At 41.8% G+C, this 12,461-nt stretch overlaps 1 pseudogene; it reads left to right on the top strand.

Moving 5' to 3' along the window:
* Nucleotides 1–11,285: 11,285 nt before the first annotated feature.
* Nucleotides 11,286–12,310, top strand: LOC128847193 (olfactory receptor 5V1-like; annotated as a pseudogene).
* Nucleotides 12,311–12,461: the final 151 nt, after the last annotated feature.

A 12,461-nucleotide genomic window follows, 5' to 3' on the forward strand; every position in this document is an offset into this window, starting at 1 on the left:
CAAAGAACAAGCAACAGCAGAATCTCAGAAAGAGTATCTCCCATAATTCCCCTTTCCCAAACTATTCTCTAGAAACAATTTTTTATACATCCGGAGGAGCACACGGTCAAAGAAAGAAAAGGTAACAATCTGCTTCCTAGCAAAGAGAACATTTCTTCTACAGCTACATACAAAGGTCCCAATACTGCAAGAAACAGATTGTTCTGGCTTCCTATTGAGCTAAGTAGTCCTGGCCTTTGGTAGGTTGACCAAGATCCAAACCAAAACTCTAATATCTCAACATCCCTACACATTGTCTGCTTTGGAACCCTTTCCTGGGCTTCAAGCCAAAATAGGTGAGGCAAGTGTTCTTCGTGCATTCCTCAGAATGGAGCTGAGGATCTGGCCCCAGCAAAATCTGCATTGTAAACCAAGGTAACTCTATTGGGGGTCAATGGAGCTAATTTCCCTCCTCTCATCCCAGTGTGAATCAGGAGTAACTCTAGTGCAGTAAATGGACCTGAGTCTGCTCTCACTGTGTTGTGAATCAGGAATAACTCCATTGGAATGAAGGAATCTGATTCTGGACTCACCCACCCCAGTGTAAATCAGGAGTAACTACAATGGAATCAATGGACCTGATTCTTCTCACACTCACTTGGGTGAGAATCAAGAATAGCTTAATTAACGTCAAAATCAACTCAATAAGTCAACTGAAGGCAATGGTCCCTGATTCTTTTTTCAGTTGCACTGGTTTTTAATTACTAAATCTGCTGAAGTTAGTGGCTTAGTTTATCTTATGTGTCCATACTGTGCTGTGCATAGGAAGGAAAGATGGCTGCAAGATGCTTTTATGGCTATCTGTTCTCTGGGCCAATTTGAAGCCTTATTCAGGCCTTGTTTCAACTTGGAGTACCCTCTGGGCTTCCCTAAATTGCACCAACATGATTATGGTGTCAAGAGGCCCTTCCAACAACCAGGGATCATTGGGGGTAAAAAAACTCATGGCCAAGTCAGCTGTCTCTAGTTTCCCCTACACCAGGGTCTGGCATTCATCCTCTGCAGGGGGAATGCAGATCAGGATTATTAAACTTGTTTAATGGCCCTTTTGCACTGCTGGAGTGGTGAAAAAGGGCTGGAGTGGGACTTAAAATGCACTGATTTAAATCTGGTGTAAAAGAGAGATGACCCATGCCCAATGAAATGTAAAGAAAACCCACCCCCTGCCCCAAGTTTCCAACCTGACCTCAGTTTGCAGTGTTTTTTGAAGGCTTTTCTTATTTCATTCCTACAAGTTCACACACAGAAAGACAAGACTAATTAATTTGAACTCTCGTTCATCTTGTGAGCATCAGTAACAATTGAAAATGAATTAAAATGCATGCTCTGCTACCAGATGACACCCAAATACTGCATCAAAGCAGAATAATCATGGAACTGCCTATTCTGTCAATTAAAGGTCACAATATGAAATGCTTGAGTGAAACAATGCAGATAAATGAAACTCTCTCATCCTGCCAGATAGACATATGCACCCTTTGGAGTCAATGAAGACATTCCAGATACAGATTTGGAATCTCGGGTCTGCAGTGAAATTCAACATCATTCAATCTATATGTGCTTCGAACCTGATATTTCAGTAAGTACCACTCTGTAGTTAATTGTCTTCTTACCATTTGTTAATAGTGTGATCCTATCTCTAGGAACATTTGAAGGGTCCAATCCTGCAAACATTTTTTGGTGTGCTTATACTGGAGCAAGGGGTGAAATTTCCAGCTTGGGCAGATGTACCGGCTCTAGCTTTGGTAAAGCTAGTGCATGAAATATATCAGTGTAGTGGCAGCTGCATGGTTGGCAGGATGGACTAACTTCCTGAATCCATACCTTGGTTTTCAGATGGGATAGGACTCAGGATGGGTAGCTCATCTCACTGTTTGTGCAGCTATGGCTAAAATTTACGACATACTAACTTTGTCCTATTTACGACATACTAACTTTGTAAAAGTTACAGTGGGTATGTCTACCTGAGCTGGAAATTACTCCTCCAGACCAACGTAGACATAACCCTAGGTATGGAAAATTAGGGGTGTTCTTAACTCAGGTTAGCCTAAACCATGATCGCTAACTTGGTTTAAAATAGCAGTGAAGACAAAGCGACTTGGTATTTAACTCAGGTTAGGAGCTTGAGTTAAAGCCTATAAGGGAGCCTGGGGTTGGATTTGAATTGCTAACCCAAGTTAAAAGCCCAGTTACCATATCTGCACTGCAACTTTAAACCAAGTTAGTCAACAAAGGGTACATCTACACTACAGCGGGGAGTCGATTTAAGATACGCAAATTCAGCTACATGAATAGCGTAGCTGAATTCGACGTATTGCAGCCGACTTACTCCGTTGTGAGGACGGCGGCAAAATCGACTTCTGCCGCTTTTTGTTGGCGGCGCTTACTACCACCTCCGCTGGTGGAGTTAGAGCGCCGATTCGGGGATCGATTGTCGCGTCCCAACGGGACGCGATAAATCGATCCCCGATGGGTCGATTTCTACCCGCCGATTCAGGCGGGTAGTATAGACCAGACCAAAGGTTAGCTAATCTGAGTTAAGAAAATGCTTTTTTTTTGCAGTGTAGCTGTGCCCTTATGCCTGTTACATATTTCTTGAACTAGTCTATAAAACACAAAAGTTACTCGAGAGCATGTATTTGTGCTTGTAACAATTCTGTTTTGTGACAACTTTCAAGATTTCTAGGTTGTTTGTGTTCAGAATTGGAATAAAAACAAAATCTTTCCAACGTTTTCACAAAATGGAATTGTGTTGAAATGGCTGGTTTCAGATTGAAAAGGTGGGATTTTGGATTCTGGTTTTCTCTCTTGTACCAGAAGTGACCAGAGAGCCCTGTTCCTCAAAATCCTTCCTGATGCAAACTCTGTCAACACCGATATGCCTGTGCAAATTGGTTTTGACAAAACACCATATTGTGATGACATTTCATTGAGTAAAAAATGACCCGACTAGCTTTAGTTTGTCAGATTACGTCCCATAAATGTCAAGTTACTCACAAGATAAATGGTGTCAGGATTGGGCTCAAAACCTGGGCCAGAGCATGGCATTATTAATTATTTTTATAATTGTTATTATCATTTAACTTGTATGAGTGAGAAGCAGCAATTTAGCAATTTTCTCATTGAAATAATTGGCAGAGATCTGCTAAAAACAGATTCTCTGTCTGAAACAACTTAAGGCATCCATCCTGAAAACATTTACTGACATAGCTTAACTTGTATAAGCAGCCTTCGGACACCGGGGAGAGATTTTTAAAGGTATTTAGGCACCTAAAAGTGCAGATAGGCAACCAAAATAACTCAGATAACCAGTGTAAATAAAATTCCTTAAGTGTTTGCAGGAACAAGGATATGAATAAGAAGCTGATTAGTGTATGGCATCTACACTGGAGAGTTAAAGTTGTTTCGGTGCTCTAATTCAATTTCCATGCCTTAAAATACCTGGATTCCTTTTAAGTGTAATCTTAATTTCCTAGCTTTGCAATGCTTTTTTTTGTGGGGGAGGGTGGATAATTATAATATTGCTGTGATATTTTTATATTGCAGTTGCTGATATATATTCTTAGTGTTAACTGCATATTAAGTTATTATTATTTCAAATATTTATTTTTGAAATAGTTAGAAAATCAGTACTATCACTCATATTTTTACCCTTTCAACACCTTTTATTCCACTGGAAAAAAGAGAGTAAATTAAGCACTTATGGAAAGTGACAAAAAAACCCTTTTCTCTATTCACTTAGTTTTTCCCACTGGAAAAAAAAATTGTGAAAAAAAACAGAATAATGGAAGAAAAGGTGAAGGAAAATCAGAGGTGAAAGTAAGCCGATCCGGTTTGGTCCGGTCCAGTGTACTGGCAAGAGCCAGTACGCTGTGCTGGACTGGACCGGCTTCCGTGGCGGTGATTTAAAGGGCCCAGGGCTCCAGCCGCTGTGGAGCCCTTTAAATCCCCACTGGGACCCTTTAAATCCTGCCCGGGCCCTTAAAATACCTGCTGGAGCCCTGCCACCCCGGGGTAGCGGCAGCGGGGCTCCCGCGGTGATTTAATGGGTCCGGAGCTCCGCGGCAGCCGGAGCCCCGGGCCCTTTAATACGCCCCGGGGCTCCCAGATGCCTCTGCAGCAGGTAGTTCCAAGGTAATTATCATAACTATAAAGGGAAGGGTAACAGCTGTCCTGTGTACAATACTATAAAATCCCTCCTGGCCAGAGACTCCTAAATCCTTTTACCTGTAAAGGGTTAAGAAGCTCAGGTAACCTGGCTGGCAACTGACCCAAAGGACCAATAAGGGGACAAGATACTTTCAAATCTTGGTGGGCGGAAGGCTTTTATTTGTGGTCTTTGTTTGGGAAGTTGTTCGCTCTTGGGACTGAGAGGGACCAGACATCAATCCAGGTTCTCTAAATCTTTCTGAACAAGTCTCTCATATTTCAAACTTATAAGTAAACAGCCAAGCAAGGCGTGTTAATTTATCTTTGTTTTCTCAACTTGTAAATGTACCTTTTGCTAGAGTGTTTATCTCTGTTTGCTGTACTTTGAACCTAAGGCTAGAGGGGGGTCCTCTGAGCTCTTTAAGTTTGATTACCCTGTAAAGTTATTTTCCATCCTGATTTTAAAGAGAGGATTTTTACCTTTTTCTTTAATTAAAAGCCTTCTTTTTAAGAACCTGATTGATTTTTTCTTGTTTTTAAATCCAAGGGGGTTGTATCTTGATCCACCAGGAGTTGATGGGAGGAAGGACGGGGGATGTTTAATATCTCCTTGTTTTAAGATCCAAGGGGTTTGGATCTGTATTCACCCGGGAATTGGTGAAGGTCTCTCAAGGCTACCCAGGGAAGGGAATTAGCTTTGGGATGGTGGCAGCGGACCAGATCTAAGCTGGTAGTTTAGCTTAGATGTTTTCATGCAGGCCCCCATATTTGTACCCTAAAGTTCAAAGTGGGGAAGCAGCCTTGACAGTAATTTAAAGGACCTGGGGCTCCCAGCCACAGCCAGAGGCCACCGCTCAGGACTCCGGCGTACCAGTAAGTCCTTTAAGTTACTTTCACCCCCGGGGAAAATACTTCAGTTTTGTTTGCTTCTCTCTACAGGAAAGATGCAAAACAAGTTTTAAAATGGGGGGGGGGGGAAGATTTTCAATTTCTCCCAAATACCTAACAGGAAATAAAAGGGTGAAAAAATATATTGGAAAAGTGTTGAAAAATATGGAATTTTGAAATGAACATTTTCTCATAGAAAAACAGGGTAGGTGAAGAATTTTGTATGAAGTGAAAAGGGCTCATTTTATTTCTTATTTATTTGGAGAAAATATAAATAAATAAATTTGTGAACCCCCCCAATGGAATCCACACTTTTTTTTTTACCGGCATTTTTTATACAGCTCCTTGAATATTTAGAAGATTCTCTCTCTCTTTCTCCCTCTATTTGGCATTCCAAATAGCATATCACCATGTGTAGGATTTTGGAAAGAATTACCTTTTACCTCCTTGTTCCTCAAACTGTAGATGATTGGGCTTAGCATGGTCATTACCACTGTGTAGAACAGGGAAAGGAACCTGTCCCAGTCCAGGTAGTAGCTGGATATGAGTTGTAAGTACATAATGCTAGCAGAGCACTAGAAGAGTGCCATCATGATGAGGTGAGAGGAACAGGTGGAGAAGGCTTAGACCTGTCCTCCACCAATGGGATCTTCGGGATGGTGCCTATGATACAGGCGTAAGACCCTACTGTGAAGAGCAAGGAGAGGACAGTGATGAGCAGGAGAGGAAACATCCAAAAACTGATTATTTTTTCTAGGTTTTGAAAACAGAAACAAAACACAAGTAGATGTCTGAAAATAAACCAAAAATCATATTTTTCCACTGAAAAAAAATCATTGATATCAACCGGTGGAGAACCTTATAGAGAAAATTGTTCTCCTAAGAATCACTTGGTTGGCCTTTTTGAAAGTACCCATTGGCGTTACATGTAAAATTTGGGTTGAGCTAGTCATAATTTTTTTTTTCATAGAAAAAGCCAATATCATATAAATCAAAATAATAAACTTTAACCTGTCATGGTAAAAGTATGTATGTGAAGACATTTAGTAATGTGAGATCAGAGGGGTACATTCTTGGCCTCAATATCTTTCTGTGGCAATGAGTTCCACCTTTGCTGGTGTTGCTGTTGTTGTGTTTTGGTTTTTGAAACATTTGGATATTTGGAAATTTGGAATTCTCGTGTGCCCCTCTTTGTGACCTTGAGCACAGACACACACACTTATTCTTTTCCTGTCTCCACCCTGTAACTTGTCAAAATGTTTCTCAATTTGGCAAAGTTCAGAGGGAGCACCACAGGATGAGCTATGTCCAAATCTAATCCAGCTTGCGGTGCTTCAAAGGGCCTTGTGCACAGGGCTGGCTTCACCCACCCGCCAAAATGCAGCCGCCTCTGGGTGCAGAATGGCAGCTGTTCTGGGACTGGAGGGGAAGGAGAATCCTGTGGCTCACTTAACCATTTCCCTGCCATTGTGATAGCCTCGGGCATTGGTGCATCTCGGTCTCTCCTGTCCCCTGTCTGTGGCACATCATAGACTAGTCTCCTCTGGGCTGTGATACTTTGGTCTCATTTTGGTTGTTGGGGTTAGTGTGAGGGTGCTGGGTGGTGCTGGTGGCCTGTGCTACACGGGAGGTCAGACTAGATGATCTGGTTCCCTTCTTGGTTCAAATACTGTGGCTCTATGACTGAATCCAAATGAAAAGATGGAGAGAGGGGGAAAGGAGGAGGCAGTTGACAGATCTGGGATTTGGCCAGACTTGAAACCTTGCGTACCAGGGGACATTGACGGTGGTATTTTTAAAAGACCCTCAGGCCTCTAGGTGTCCAACAACCATCCAATTTCAGTGGGATTTAGGAGCCCAAATCACTTAGGCGCCTTTCAAAATCAAAGCCATAGAACTTACAAGCTGAAGGGCATCAATGTAATTTTTCAGCCAAAAGACGGTGCATCCTGCAGTTCATCATCCCTTTGCCAAATCCAAGGACATTGCTATCAACAGTAGCAAAGAGGGGAGAGTGCCCCCTTCAGATCTCCCACCCCGGTCCCTGCAGAACAGCATGCGCTAGCACTGCACTGGGGCACTGGGACTAGCACTGACTGCAGGGGGGAGTGCCCTCTACTGAGCCTCACTGCGGTCCTAGCTGCATAGCTGGGTTTCATGGTCAGCACCCAGTGGGAGAGCAGCACACCCCCTGTTTTGTCACCCACACCACCTCCTATTGCACAGTGCCCTCTATCGTCACACTGAGGTGAAGGGCAAGGTAGTGCTCTCTCTACTGAGCTTCCCACTCTGTTCTTTCCCATTGCACAGCTCAGCTATGGTTCATCTTTTCTCCTTCTCTCTAACCTGCCTCTTGGTAGCTAAGCTGCAGGGCTGGTGGGCTCTGGCCTCCGTCCCTACAGAGGAAAAGTGTGTGTAGTGATGCGAGTGAGGATTTCATCCCGCCCCCACCCCTCTGCCATGGAGAATTCTTTGCTGGTGAATGTTCTTCTGTAAGTTTAAGCTTAGTTTTTACATAAACCTCTGTTTTGGAAGTAGTGGTTAAGTTTATGTTTATAAGATTTTGGGTCTGTTCTTATCTCATTGCTAGCACTTCCCAGAAAACTAACTGAGTTCTGATCTAATTTGTTTTGTGGCAATCAGTAATAGTTAATGATTAAAAACCAATTTGAAGTAACAATTTGAATTAATAATATGTAGTACTATATGCATGCTCTGTTGTGAGAGTTCCCTTGCATAATGAATCAAAGAAGAACAATCTTATACTAACCCATTACTTAGGTTGTAAGGTCTTTGGGGAAGTGACTGTCTTTTTGCTGTGTGTATATACAGTGCCTAGCACAGTGGGGGCTTGGTCCATGATTGGAGCTCGTAGGTGCTACTGGATTACAAATCATTATCATAATCATGGAGCTCCTTTCAGCAAGCTGAAAGGAGCTCCACCTTTGTCTGTCTTGCATCTTTAGATTTTAAGCCTATGAGGACTGCAAGTGTCTGTTCGAGTGTGTCTGTACAGTGCCTAGCACAATGGGACACTAATCTTGGGGCCCTTCATCTTACACTAATGTAAATCAGAAGCAAAGGAGTCAATTTACTGTTCTACAGTATGTTAAATAAGGCCCAAGAAAAGTCAAACAAACTTCAAATCTCCAAACTGAGGAGCAGTGGGGTTTTGGGTCTTTTCTTATCTCATCAATAGCACATCCCAGAAAACTATCTGAGTTCTGATCTCATTCATTTTGTGGCAATCAGTAATAGTTAATGATTAAAAGACAATTTGAATTAATAATAATATATAGTAATATACGCATGCACTGTTGTGAGAGTTCCCTTGCATACTGAGTGCAAGGAGAGTTCCCTTTGCATACTGAATCAAAGCATTACTTGGGTTGTAAGGTGTTTGGGGAAGTGACTGTTTTTTTGCTGTGTGTTTATACTGTGCGTAGGACAATGGGGGTTTGGTCCATGATTAGAGCTCTTAGGTGTTACTGCATTACAAATCATTATCATCATCATGGAGTAATTCAGACTACGAAATGGTCAGGAGATCAGCTCCCAATGGGGACAGTGCAGATAAATAATAAAAACTGCCATCGTGCCTGATGAAGCAATGCATCCTTTGGAGTGTGTGAAGAGATCACCACCCTCTGTTCCAGATGTGCATGAGGAAGTGGTCCTTGGTGCAGCTAGTTGATGAGGGCTGTACAGAAACGCTCCCGAATTTCAGTAAGTGCAAAACTCTCCAATTTTAAGTTCATACTCTTATTCCAACTGTTTAATGCCACTTACTTCTAGGAGCATTTAAGCGTCAAGCCCTGCAATCCCTTACTTCAGAGGGCAGTGCTTACTGCCACAAGAAGCCTGCAGTGGGATTATTCATTCACCCACTCCCATAAAGATTTAAACAGTTGTGTGTGGAGAGGGTTATTCTGGAATAGTTTTTCCTGATTAACTCCCAGTGTGGATATTCTTATTCTGGAATAAAAGTGTCTTTGTTTTTATCTAAATTTTCCTCTGGTGAAAAAAATCTTCATATTAGCTTTGATTTGGAGTATGATACGCTGTGTCCCTTTCTCATAATCATCTGCTCCGGACCCACGGCTCGTTGGGTAGGTGGCATGATGTTGTCTCTGCCTTTCTCCCAGAGTTTGGGAACAGTTTTTCCACCTTGCTTTTGATAGGATGTCTTTTATGGTTCTTGATTGTTTGCAGAATCTCTTGCTCTTTCTCATATTTGGTGCATTGGAGATGAAAGTGTCTCTCCATCACAATCTCTCATCTGTCACATTGGCTGCATAAACACTGCCAGAGCTGGGTGAATTTTTTTTAGATGAAACTTCTTCCCACTAAAAACTGTGTGTTCAGGTCAAGCAAAACAGTTCATGAATTCATATTGAATTCAGCAAATTGTTGTAGCTGAAAAAAAATCCTGAAAAATTGAAAACTTTTTGTTTTGACATTTTCTAAATAAAACATTTTGATTTTTCAATTTGGAATGTCTTTTAAAACGGTAAAGAAGACTTCTCGAAAATGAAGTGAAATGTTTCATTTTGGGTTAAACTAAATGTTTTGTTTTACCTAAAATGAACGTTTCTGACTTTTTCATTTCACTGAAAAAAAATTGATTTTTTTTTGTTTTCCTTTGGGTCAATCCAATTCCCCCCCCCTCCCCCCCCCCCACACACACAATTTTTCATCACTACTCTCTGTGTTGAAACTTTTTTGTGCCTTCCAGTTTCCACTTCTAGTTTGTGATCCCCAATTCTGTATTTGCTGAGAAGTCTGCCTTAGCTTTGCACATGTCACTGTGGTAAGGAGTTTGCAAATGTGATCATTCCATGCAGAGATCTGTAGGCATCTGGATTGTTTCTGTTTTGAGTTGTTCCTCCAGTGATTCATATATTGGTAATTTATTTGTGCACAGCACCAAGCATTTTCAAGCAAGGTTAATTTGGAAGTGAGCGGGAATGTATCTCATGAATCCCTTAACCAAATGACTCCAGTTTTAGAACACTATTTCTAAGCTAATCCAAGCATTTGGTCCTTAACAAATACATATAAAAATAATAAGAATGTGCATATTAGCAGGTCATTTTCCATAACAAAATTGCTGCTTTTTCAATCATTTGAAGATAGAGGGCAGTTGCAAAATTTTGATCTTAAGTTGGATTTGAATTTCAGACACCTCAAATATGGGGGTGGTACGAACTCAGGTATAGATTGGGACAGAATGGATTAGGAATAATTTCAAACACATTATATCTTGGGCTTTTTGCAATCAAGGGTTTGATTCACATCCTTTTCTATTCAGGTCAGTGGTAATTTCTCTTTACGATATATTAGTTACTATGCATTGTGCAATCCATCTTTATGAGCCCTGACCCAAATTACCACAGATATTGAGCGCCTCCAATTTTGGATGAACAACTTGGGACAACTTACCTTGATTTTCAGACATCCTATAGGTCCTGATTACTTGTACTCCCGTACACCAATTTTAGGACCATTGTAGCTCCTTTGAAATTCAAGGGTGGTGTAACTCCACATAGCTCCATTAACTGATTTACACCAGATGAATCTGGGCCATTGGACCTACATGGGCATAATGCTATAGAAACTCAGTGGTGAATCAGACCCAAAGCAATTACATTTGCATTGAGCTTGTGAGAGAGTGAAGAATCACACAAAATCACTGGTCACTTTTACAGTTTTGGCCTTATGGGACTGCGCCAAAGTTAACATTACTTAGAGCTGTCTGTTTAAAAGGTGAGTTTTCAAAGTGCCGAAAGTCCACATGCATAGGCAGACCCACTTGAAAATTGGATTGACTAGGTTAGAAATAGTGTTCTAAATCTGGAGTTATTTGGTTAAGAGATTCATGAGATACATTCCCGCTCACTCCCAAATTAACCTTGTTTGAAAATTTGCTGGATCTCATAACACATTTTAGTCACAAAAGTGGGGGGCGGGGAAGGATCCATGGGTAAAAGCCACATAAAACATCCATCACTGAACTTCTCTAAGATCCAGCACAGAGTACCCAGAAATTGAAACTTAATGACATATTCATTCGCGTTCTAAGAAGTGTTGCACAGGACAGCTCTGAGCATTAGTAAATTAGAGACACAGGTTGTAGCAAATTGTAAAAAAGACAAAATTCTTAGCTTCCTAAAATTCACAGGAAGACTCAGATTATCTGGAGAAATTGTATGACAGTGGAGTATGGCAGAGTGGGGGAAAGTATTCTGTGACAACTTATTGTTTCCTTTTATTTTTCAGGATGAAAAATAGCCAAGAAACAGTGGGAAGAAACAGCACGACAATCACTGGATTCATTCTTCTGGGCTTTTCTGACATTCCCAGCCTGCAGCATTTATTTTTTTCAGTGTTTCTGGTCACCTACATAGTTACCTTGGCTGGAAACCTTCTAATCATTGTCCTCACATTGGCTGACCCAGCCCTTCACACCCCCATGTACTTCTTCCTAAGGAACCTGTCCTTCTTGGAGATGTGCTATACATCCGTCAATGTTCCCAAAATGCTTGGGAATCTGTTCTCTGGGGTAAAAAACATCTCTTTCATTGGCTGTGCTGTGCAAACCTATTTCTCTTTTTTCCTTGGTGGGTCAGAGTGTTTTCTCTTGGCGTCCATGGCCTATGATCGCTATGTTGCAATATGCAAGCCTCTGCATTACCCCGTGGTTATGAACAGGAAGGTGTCCACTGGACTGGCTGCTGGATGCTGGCTCAGTGGTCTCCTCATGTCCTTTGGTCACACCAGCATGGTGTTCACCCTACCCTTCTGCAGATCCCATGAGATTAATCATTTCTTCTGTGACATCCCTCCACTGCTGAAGTTGGCTTGTGGAGACACCTCCCACAATGAAATGGCTGTCTTCATGGTGGCTCTGTTCTTTGTCACCTTCCCCTTCGTATTGATCCTCATGTCCTATGTCTGCATCATTTCCACCATCCTGAGGATTCCCTCAGGGGAGGGCAGGAGGAAGTCCTTCTCCACCTGCTCCTCACACCTCATGGTGGTGACAGTGTTCTATGGCTCCGCTTGTGTTATGTATCTGAAGCCCAATTCCTCCTACTCACCAGACACAGACAAGTTTCTCTCTCTGTCCTACACGGTCATCACACCCATGCTAAACCCCATCATCTACAGCCTGAGGAACAAGGAGGTGAAGGGTGCATTCTGGAGAATGGTGCGGAGAAGAAGGTTCCATTGAATAAAGGAATTTGATTGACTGTAAATGTCTCCAGCTCAATCCTTTTAAGGGCTTTATATCTATATTAGTCCCTTATCTGGCCCATTACCATGGTAGCTGAGCACCTCACAATCTTTAATGGATTTAACCTCACAAATCCTCTGTGCAGTAG

Source organism: Malaclemys terrapin, chromosome 13 (assembly GCF_027887155.1).
Source record: "Malaclemys terrapin pileata isolate rMalTer1 chromosome 13, rMalTer1.hap1, whole genome shotgun sequence".
NCBI lineage: Eukaryota > Metazoa > Chordata > Testudines > Emydidae > Malaclemys > Malaclemys terrapin.